This window comes from Pseudonaja textilis, chromosome 18 (genome assembly GCF_049901715.1).
Source record: "Pseudonaja textilis isolate UNSWEBS1 chromosome 18, rPseTex1.2, whole genome shotgun sequence".
Taxonomy (NCBI): Eukaryota; Metazoa; Chordata; class Lepidosauria; order Squamata; family Elapidae; genus Pseudonaja; species Pseudonaja textilis.
The window spans coordinates 5,694,776-5,704,274 of NC_142007.1; the positions used below are offsets into that span (position 1 = coordinate 5,694,776).

The 9,499-nt window shown below is 38.4% G+C and overlaps 1 long non-coding RNA gene across 2 annotated transcripts; it reads left to right on the plus strand.

The window, feature by feature from the left end:
• Positions 1-230: 230 nt before the first annotated feature.
• On the plus strand, positions 231-5,628 carry LOC148124478 (uncharacterized). 2 transcript variants are annotated; one of them, XR_015739880.1, is made up of 4 exons: positions 231-647; positions 1,613-1,798; positions 3,160-3,382; positions 5,419-5,628. It is a non-coding gene; the product is annotated as an uncharacterized LOC148124478 (long non-coding RNA). The 2 variants fall into 2 exon arrangements; XR_015739879.1 differs by lacking the exon at positions 5,419-5,628 and having other exon boundaries at positions 3,160-3,598.
• Positions 5,629-9,499: the final 3,871 nt, after the last annotated feature.

Below are 9,499 nucleotides of genomic sequence, written 5' to 3' on the forward strand. Positions count from 1 at the left end.
CTACCGTTGACCTGAGGTCAGCTAAAGATCAAAACCAAACCATTTAATATTTTCCTTTTGCAGATCAATAGAAGCATAAATTCACTCTCAATGACAACTATAATTTCAAACAGATCTATAGGACTCAGGCTTACATTTCCAAGATCAGTTGGGGAAGCAAAAGAAAAGTGACTTTCTGCCTTCCTTTTTTTCCCCCTTTTACTCCTGAACCTCTTTTGCCTTTTTTTTTTATTGCTCCGAAATGCTATTTTCAGCAGCTGCTGCCATATAAATATCCCTTGTTTTTCTTCTCCTCTTTCCCTCCTGGTGAAAAGGGCAGGAGACCTATTGAAAATTCTGCTTTATCTCTTTCAGGCGAGTTCAAGTGTGGGTCGAACAATCGATTCTGCCTTCTTTTCTTTTTTAAGTTTCCTGTCGTTCTTTCGCGCAGATCAGCACTGGGAGAAAATAGGAAGGGCAAGCTTGCATGCTCACATCCAAACGAACAGCGAGCAGTCAAAGTTCTCTCCCTCTCTATGTTGCATCTGACATAGGAAGAAAAACCATCAAATGTATCCCCCCACCCAAAAAGGTAGATGCAGGAATGATCAAACTTTGAATGCAAGTTTTTAATCCTCGCTTGTGAAGGCATTCCATTTTCAATAAAGGTGAGGTGATTAGAAATGCAAGTTTTTTTTTTCCTTAACCTATATCCATAATTAGCTTCGCCTATAATCCAGACGTCTCCAAGGTGGCATTTAAGGAGGGGGGGTGAGGTGGGGGGGGTGGAAGCAGTACTTTTGCCACGATTACTCAAGGTAAGGATAGAAAAGATTTTAAAATGGAAAAAAAAAAACCTATCAAACAAGCAAAATAATCCATGTTCTTAGTTCTTCACCATCACCACAAAACATTATTTGGAACTAAGACAAACACATAAACACTCTCCGATAGCTTTATGAAAATTCTTTGCTTGTGGAAAAAGTGCAATTTATCCCTACCACCCAACCCCAAAGCTGTATTAAATAGTAGGAAAGAAAGAAGGGGAGGGGGGAGGATTTGCTTTGTGTGGAAATAAAGACTGTGTAATGTGAGGACTTTTATTGCTAGCAATCAGGGTATTGCTTCTGGCAGTGGCTAAAGGTGGAAAGGAAAGATGATTTAATTTATAGAAAGGACAAAGATGTCATGTAACAGATTTAATCATTGAAAAGGAAAAAAATTAAAGAAAACTGGCTAATGCTGTAATTTACATTTCAGGATAATAAACGGGGGAGGAGAAACTATTGGAAAACACTGAGAGGGTGGAAAAAAAAAACAAATGAGGAGAAATAAATAGATTTGCCTGTAAAACTAATAAATTTTAAAACAAAACCAGAAAGCAAAACACAACCCTGCGAAGTGCTGGTAAAATGGACCATCGATTTTGGAGTTCATCTGCATTTTGTATTTTAATAATGCTTACTCTCTCTCCCTCTTTTGCAAAATATAAAAGCTGATCTGATAAATATTAATTTGAACCATCATAATGTATTTGAAAATTCCAGCTAAAATGTCACCACATGGAACATTAATGTAATATTTCAAGGCCCTGAGAGCAATACTCATATTGATTGCATTTATTCCACTCTAGGGAAGAGAAATAACTCTTCGATGTGGGACACATCTGGTAGCCAAAGATGTAAAGAGCTGAGGGTGGAAATGCTTAAAAAAAAAAAAGACGAGAAAAAAGAAGAAATGGAATCCAACTAAGGGAGAAAAAAAATATATACATAAAATATATCCAAGACTGGAAGCATAATTGGTAAAGCCAAACTAGGTAATTTTTGCTATGGTTTGTTATTTGTAATTCAAACTTTTTTTCCCTCTTTTAAATGCTACGTACATACATTGTTCTTGTTTTTTTATAAAATGTTTGCTAGGGCAACTCTTCACCCCACTGCAAGTTCACATACACACACACATATATATATGCTTACAGCAGATACAAAAAGAAACAAGCACTTTGACACAAAACTCTTGTCACCATCACAGCAGATAGACTAATATGCAAGGAACGTGCTTGCTGAAAACTGTCAGAAGGAAAGAAAGAAAACCCCGAAGAGATGGCTTCCATGCACAGGCTTTTGAATAACAAGCTTGTTCTTCGTAAGAAGCCTTTTTTTTTGTTTTTGGTTTTTTGCAAATAGTGGGCTTTTTGACTTGATAAGGAAGGAAACCTGCTTGTAAGACAAGAATGTATATTTTCCCGTGATTCTGCAGGAGGAGTTGGAGACACACCGCCTGTTTGGAATCCCATAAAACAGACCTTTTCCTTGTTGTTTAAGAATATTGATGTTTGTCAGATCTGGGGCGTCGATGTGTCTTTGTGTGAATGATGTGAAATCTGACTCAAGATTGTGATTCTGAATCTGACCCTGTTAAATACAGGCTGGCTGCAGCTAGAGGGGCTAGCGAATCAGGCTTCCCACTAAGCCAAACAGGTTGATAATAATCACCATTTCAAAATAAAGCGAAACGCAAAACTTCCACAGGCGCTGTTTGAAGAATTAGCGGAATCATTGGTTTAGAAAAGGAGATGTATTTATTTATTGCCATGGACAGAATGTGTGTGTGTGTGTGTGTGTGTGTGCGCGCGCGCACACACACACACACACACACACACACACACACTTCCTGCCTTTACCCTTGGGGTGGATTTTTAAATTAGAAGGGAAAGATTCTTCTACGAAGAGATTTTCCTTTCAATCTCCCCCCCACCCCCAAAACAAAATGGAAAACTCTTGAGAATGTGAACTATCATTTCTAATATAATGCCCAGAAAAGTTTTATTTAGGGCTTGAGCAAGGAGATCTGGTCGTTGATAGGGAGCTGTTTCCATGGAAATCTTTCATTAGTCAGAAATGCTTCTGAAGGAGCCCTAACTGTTCTCGTGGATGTTTACAATGTTTGTTTGTTTGTTTATTTAATTTATTTCCCACCTTTTATTATTTGTACAAATTAACTCAAGCAGCAGACAAATCCAGTGCTCCTTCCTCCTCCTATTTTCTCCACAACGACAACCCTGCGAGGTGAGTTGGGCTGAGACAGAAGGACTGGCCCAAGGCCATCTATCTGCTAAGTGAGAAAATTTGGTTTAGCCACAGAGATATACTGGTTTATGTTCTTATACATTTATAGGCCGGCAACCTCATCACCAACTCCATAAACCTGTGAAAAATCTATCAGCAGATAGATAGGAAGCAAAGGAGCTATATTCAAGACTATGAATATCAGGATAAAATAAAGGAATAAAGGATCTACTCCTGCAGATTTTGGTCCTGACTTTTGGATGTGCTACGTTTTCCTTCCTGAGTACCTGCATGTAATAAATATTTCCTCTTAACAGACATAACTTTTACAGGTAGGTGTTGTTGCAGCAATATACATCAATAAAAAACACCTTGCAGCAAAAATGAGTGGCAAACAAATTTATTAAATAAATAAAATAAACAGATACCAATTTTTTCAGCTTGCATGCAATAGTTGAGAGATTGATGCAACTGTCATAGCAATCATGCCTATTCTTGTGGTAATGTTTGTTATTTTATTATTATTAAAAAATTATTTCCTGCCTTTACTTGCAAGCTTAAGGTGCGTGTAACTTTTAACAAAAAGTCCAGACCAGAAATCAGCTGAACTGTGAGTAGTTTAGGTAGCAAGAGAAATTAAGAAGGAGTGAGGTTCAGCCACCATTGTGTTCAACCAATGGCTGCTTGAATTAACAATAGCTGAGAAGCAGTTGATTTATATAGTTGAACAACAGGTCCCAATAACCTATAACAGGCTCACTAATATCTCTAGTCTTTCTCGGGATGTACTAATCAGAGAAACCAGTGACTTAATCTGGAATCATCTTCATACAGAACAGGATTTGAACACTGAATTGCAATTTCTGCAAGACATTTTGTAACTTTCTTTCTTGGAAGTTTTAGCTCATCCTTTCAGAGGCTCCACTGCTTTTAACCCTGCGCCTCATAGCCTAGGTTCACTTTTAACACCAGGTGCAATGCCAAATTGGCAAAGCAAATTTCCCCAGTCTCAAATGGGGAAATCTCAAGGAAGGAGGATGCCTCGCTCTAGTTTCTTAAGATCTTTACAAATTACATGAGTGAATACTTCGGTGGCACAGTCCATGCTTTGCCGAAGGCCCCAAATTCTATCCCTGGCAGTTCTTCAGATGGCTAGAAAACCGCACTCTCTAAAACCAGGACATTAGTATAAGTTTATTGGGGTGGGCAGGCTAATGGTTAAATTTAAGCAAGGCAGCTGCTCCAGCACCCCTTCAGCAACTCCTCCTAAGATTCCCAATAAAGGTGTCTTGCTTCTACCAACAATATGCACGAAGCAAAGGCCCAAGGCAGCCCACCAAGCCATGGATGGCAAATACCATCTTTGCTATGTTGTGCCATGGGTCCCTCACAACAGCAATAAGGAAAGGTGCAGGATATTATCCTCATTATTTGGCAAACCCCCCCCCCCACTAAAAAAGGGGGCAGTCTCATAATTCCCAGGCAGGAAGCTCAAACCTGTAATCTTGATTTGCTATTTGGTTTGGGAAAAATCACAGACCAAAGCATGCAAGGAAAGAAAAATTACAAAATGAAGAAGGGGGAGAACGGGGGGGGGGAGTTGCAATAAATTGGGCTGTTTATAATACAGTAACTCCACCAAAATCAGCACAACTAGGACTTGCTCAGAGGGTCCAACTGTCTGTTGTAAAAGGGGGTGCGAGGAGGAATCAATCCACAAACATCCAGTGATTTTGCATTGGCAAAGCTTTATGCTGCCTTTTGGCCTATGAAGGGTTAAAAACCCTCTTGTGTTCATTTAAACTGTCACTTTGCAGAGCTGCCAAAATATTTTGATGGCTTGTACCAGATATCCTTGGCAGACTGTTCTTACAGTTGAAACGGGTGGGGGGAGAAAAGAGGAGAAAGGTAGCGGAGATAGGGAAAAGTTGTCTTAAAGAATGAATAATGCATAACAAAGGCGACACCTACTGGCTTTAGGTCCTTTTAGGAGAAACTGTGAGCTAAACGCTTAAGAGGAAAGTAGATACACGATAAAGTGATTTAGTCTCATTTTCTTCTTTTTCCAGTAACTAAGATTCCACCTTACTCCCCCTATCTGACCCTATTCATCATCATAGTCATCACGGATTTTCCATTTTTCATCCACTGCCACAAAATGAATATTTCACTGTTTAGTATCTGTTTCCGATACATTCTATTTTTCTTGCACGTTAAGAATAACATACAGAATAAAACAAACGAGCAAATACATTTTTTTTAAAAACCGAGAATGTCAGCTCTGATCATGTTGAATGACAGAGTGTTTTCGCACATTGTGTTTGGGAGTTCAACACAGGTTAAAAAGTAGATTATTTTCATATCTCAGGTATGTTGAAGTGTAGCAAAAAACCTGCTGAGGGATTAATGTACGTTCAATCGCAACAGATCAAATTGTTTTGCATTTTCTGTTTACGTAATAGTAACAAGGGAACATTCTCTTCTACACAGTATTCTGAGAACACATTGGGAAAATCCTTGTTTAGCTTTGGTCTGTAACTAGTGTTTAACCCTCTGGAGGTAGCAAGGAAAGGAAAGATTTGACCCCAGAACTAGTATTCCTCTTTAACAGAACTCAAAATGGCATAGATGACAAGTGGCAATCCTTCTTTAAATAATTCCAATTCTTTGTCCAAAAAAACCCCCCAAACAGCCTGCATGAAAAACTTATCCTAACTTATAAAATGGGAGAGGTATATCCTTAAGACCAGGAACTGTCCAAAAGGGAAAATCTAGAGAATGAGTTGTGTTTCTAAGCAGCAACTGGCAACATTAAACAAAAGTTCTATTTGAAATTAAATGTACTAGAATGAACAGGTTGCCTTTTTTCACTGAGTTTATAACCCACTAGAAATCCAGATGTTCTTTGTAATGTTGTTTGCAAGAAGACCTTAATAGGGGCCTATCAACAATTCATTTACAGGAAGGTGGCTCTCCTCTTGTACTCTCTTATTAATATAGTGCCAGGGTAGCTGGGGCCAAGTTAGATCTGGATGTAATCTATTCTAGTCCATTACTACAACTCTGGGAGAGATGAATGGGAAACAGCCACAGTTAAAATACATTTGGCAAACTATTCTTGCCAATGGAGGTAGCAGAAAGGAAATGAATGGCCTTTTGGGATTGGTCCAGAATTAAATCTTTTTTTTTTTTACCCTTTGAGAAATACACTGGGGGAGAAAAAGAGCCCGCTTCCATAACCAGGAGCCATTCAACTCTATTTGAAACCAGCAAGCAAACCATCGCATACAGGTAGTCCTCAAATTACAACTTGTTTGTTTAGTGATCGTTCAAAGTAACAATGTCAATGAAAGAAGTGACTTATGGCCATTTTTCACACTTAGTCAGTGGTGGGCTGCAACCGGTTTAATACTGCCATTGTCACGCGACCAAAATTCATATACTTGGCCACTGACTCATATTTATGATGGTTGCAGTGAGCTGGGATCATGGGATACCCTCTTGCCGCTTTCTGACATGTAAAGTCAATGGGAAAACAGAACAGCCATGTCACTAACTTAGCATCTGCAATGATTCACTTAACAACGGTGGCAAAAGACAATGTGGCAAAATTCACTTAACGACTGTCTGTGTGGTGACCCGGAGTGTAACACAAAATGTAACAAAATCCAAAATGTAAATAAATGTCCTTTAATGCCTCCAGCTTGGCCCTACTGTTTAAAAATTACTCAAAAAGATAAAAAGTACTCAAAAATAGTCTTCAAAAGAAAGCAATTACAGTCCTAACTTAATGAGCAGATAGAGGTGAAATAAAAAACTAAAACAATGATTGCTTGGGGGAAGAATTTTGGATATGGGATCGATTTAGAGAAACGGCAAAAATTGTGGTCTCAAAATTATAAAATGACAATGTCAACAGCATATGAAGAAAATTTGTATGTTTTACAGGTGGCATTTCCCCCCGACAAGAATAGCAAGAATGTTCAAGAATAAATCCGAAAAATGTTGGAAATGTCTTCAGACACCTGGCTCATATTACCATATGTGGTGGATTTGTGCGGATGCTAAAAAATACTGGACTAAAATCCACATGTGGTTGGAAAAAATGACAAAAAAACATATAGATTTGAAACCAGAGATATTTTTATTGGGAATTTTACCTGAAATATATAATAAAGACTTGAAATACCTGTTTGTAAATGTATTAACAGCGGCTAGGATTGTATTTGCTAAAAACTGGAAAAATGAGAAAATACCATCACAGCAGGAAATCATTAAGAAAATATTGGAATGTGCTGAAATGAGTAGATTGACATTTGAAATTAGAGAAAAAGAGGATAAACAATTTTATAAAATTTGGGATCTTTTCTATCAATGGTTAGATAATAAAATACAGTAATGAAATATGTAGACTTTTAGAAAATAATAAATATATAAAGATGTACTTCTTTCTTATTATATCTACAAAATGATTTTAGGATAGATTTGGGATGATAATATGAACTGTTATATAATAAACTAAGTAAATTATGATTATCTTGTAAAATATGAATGAATAAAAGTATAGTCAAATGATTGATTAATAATGATACTAAGGTATTTAATTTTTGATTGAAAATATGAGATAATATGCAATGTAATTGTAATTGAAGACTACGAAATGGAAGCCCAAAACAATTTCTAAACCAACCAGCACACTGTATGTACACATATGGAAGATAGTTTGATGTTTTTATGTTTTATTGTTTATGTTTGTTTTTAAAAACCAATAAACAATTTTTTTTTAAAAAAAAACTAAAACAAACTACAATGACCAGGTTAAGTAATTACCAACTTCAAGTAGATAACTTCAGCCCAGAATAAAACACGCTTTGCTTCTGGTAACGCTGTGTTTTAACCATCTCTCTTATATACTATTCTCCCCAGCTGCAACTAATGAGGGGGATCATGGCCACTTCCTCTCTCATAAGCCAAGTTGTTTCCTTCTCCGTTCATCTCTGCGTGTCCTAGGATGCACAGGGGATGGGCCTGGTTCTTCCTCTGACTGCCCAGCTGACCTCTGCCCTTCCCCAGCCTCCTCCACAACCTCCGGAGCCACACTTCCACTCCCTGTCGGCTGTTCCTCCTCTCCCTCAGAGTCCATCTCTAACAAGGGCTTGACAGTTTGGCTTAGCAACAGAAATTTTGGGTTCAATTGTGGTCATAAGTCAAGGATGGCTTGTGTTCCTGGTCCCCTCCCCCCATAAACTCTTTGGACCAATGTCTTCTATGGTTGAGGATACTGGGGAACTGAGGCCTTTCAGCTCAACCTGAAACAGAGTGAGAATAATGCTTCAGTCAGCTGTCTGAATAAATCTTGAAGGGATAGGTAATTGTTTACTTAGTTATCTTTTCCAGGTGCTTGTGGAATTGTCTATCTGAGCTGCCAAAATATGGTGAATACTACATAGTTTGCTTTGGGGTAGATGAGCAGCATTTGCTGTTCTGGGCAACGTCTTGGGTTGATTGTGGTTGAAAACAGCACATAACACAAAGTTCAAAACTGACAAGAGCAATCTGTGGACATCCAGATTGATACCTACACAAAATGGCCCGTACCACTCTGAGCCTTGTTCATAAAAACCGAAGAATTGCTGCTTTTCTCGAGTTTGGAGAGAAGTTGTGTTTTTTGCAACTTGTATTTGAGACATGCCCTCACTATGCACCGGTGCCTCGGAGATTTTGCTAAACAACAACACCACTGGTTGAGGAAGGATCAAATTCTGTCTGCTGTTAGGATACTAGCAGTCCCAATACTTTCCATCCTACAATTCTAGAATCTTACAAGCCAGAAGTGACTAATGTACGGTGTGTGGACAAAGCAGAGTGAAAGGCCAGAGGTTAAACAAGGTAGAAGGTACTGACTGAATTCCCTACATCCTATATAACTTTACGTGTCAATCTCACGATTTGCAAAATGGGATCTATTGTTCGTTTTGTTATATACTTTATTATTATCCTGACATTGTCCTTGTGAAGTAGATTATGTGGGAAAGATGAGCTTCACACTTGACTGAAAACTGAACTCGAGTTCCTTCATCTCTAACCCAAGGAAGGACAATCCGATGCCCCACCGCCTCCCCCCACAGCCCAGTGTTTGGGACATCCATTCCAATCACCCAAGCTAGCATGACCTATGGCAGTGAGAATGAAAACTAAATTTTAAAATGAATGGGAGGTCCGTCTCTGTTCTAGCCACATCACTAACACTAGAGAGTTACACACAGCAGAAAACAAATCGGGGGCAGGGGTGGCAGAAATCCAAACTCTGAATAACAAAATACACACATTTTTTTTCCCCCAAAATTCATTTCTTTCCTCCAAAAGTGGACATAAAACAATTCCTGTGTCAGATGTCTCCTTCCTGTCTTCCTGGTGCGTTGTCTCCATTTAGAATAGAATAGAATAGA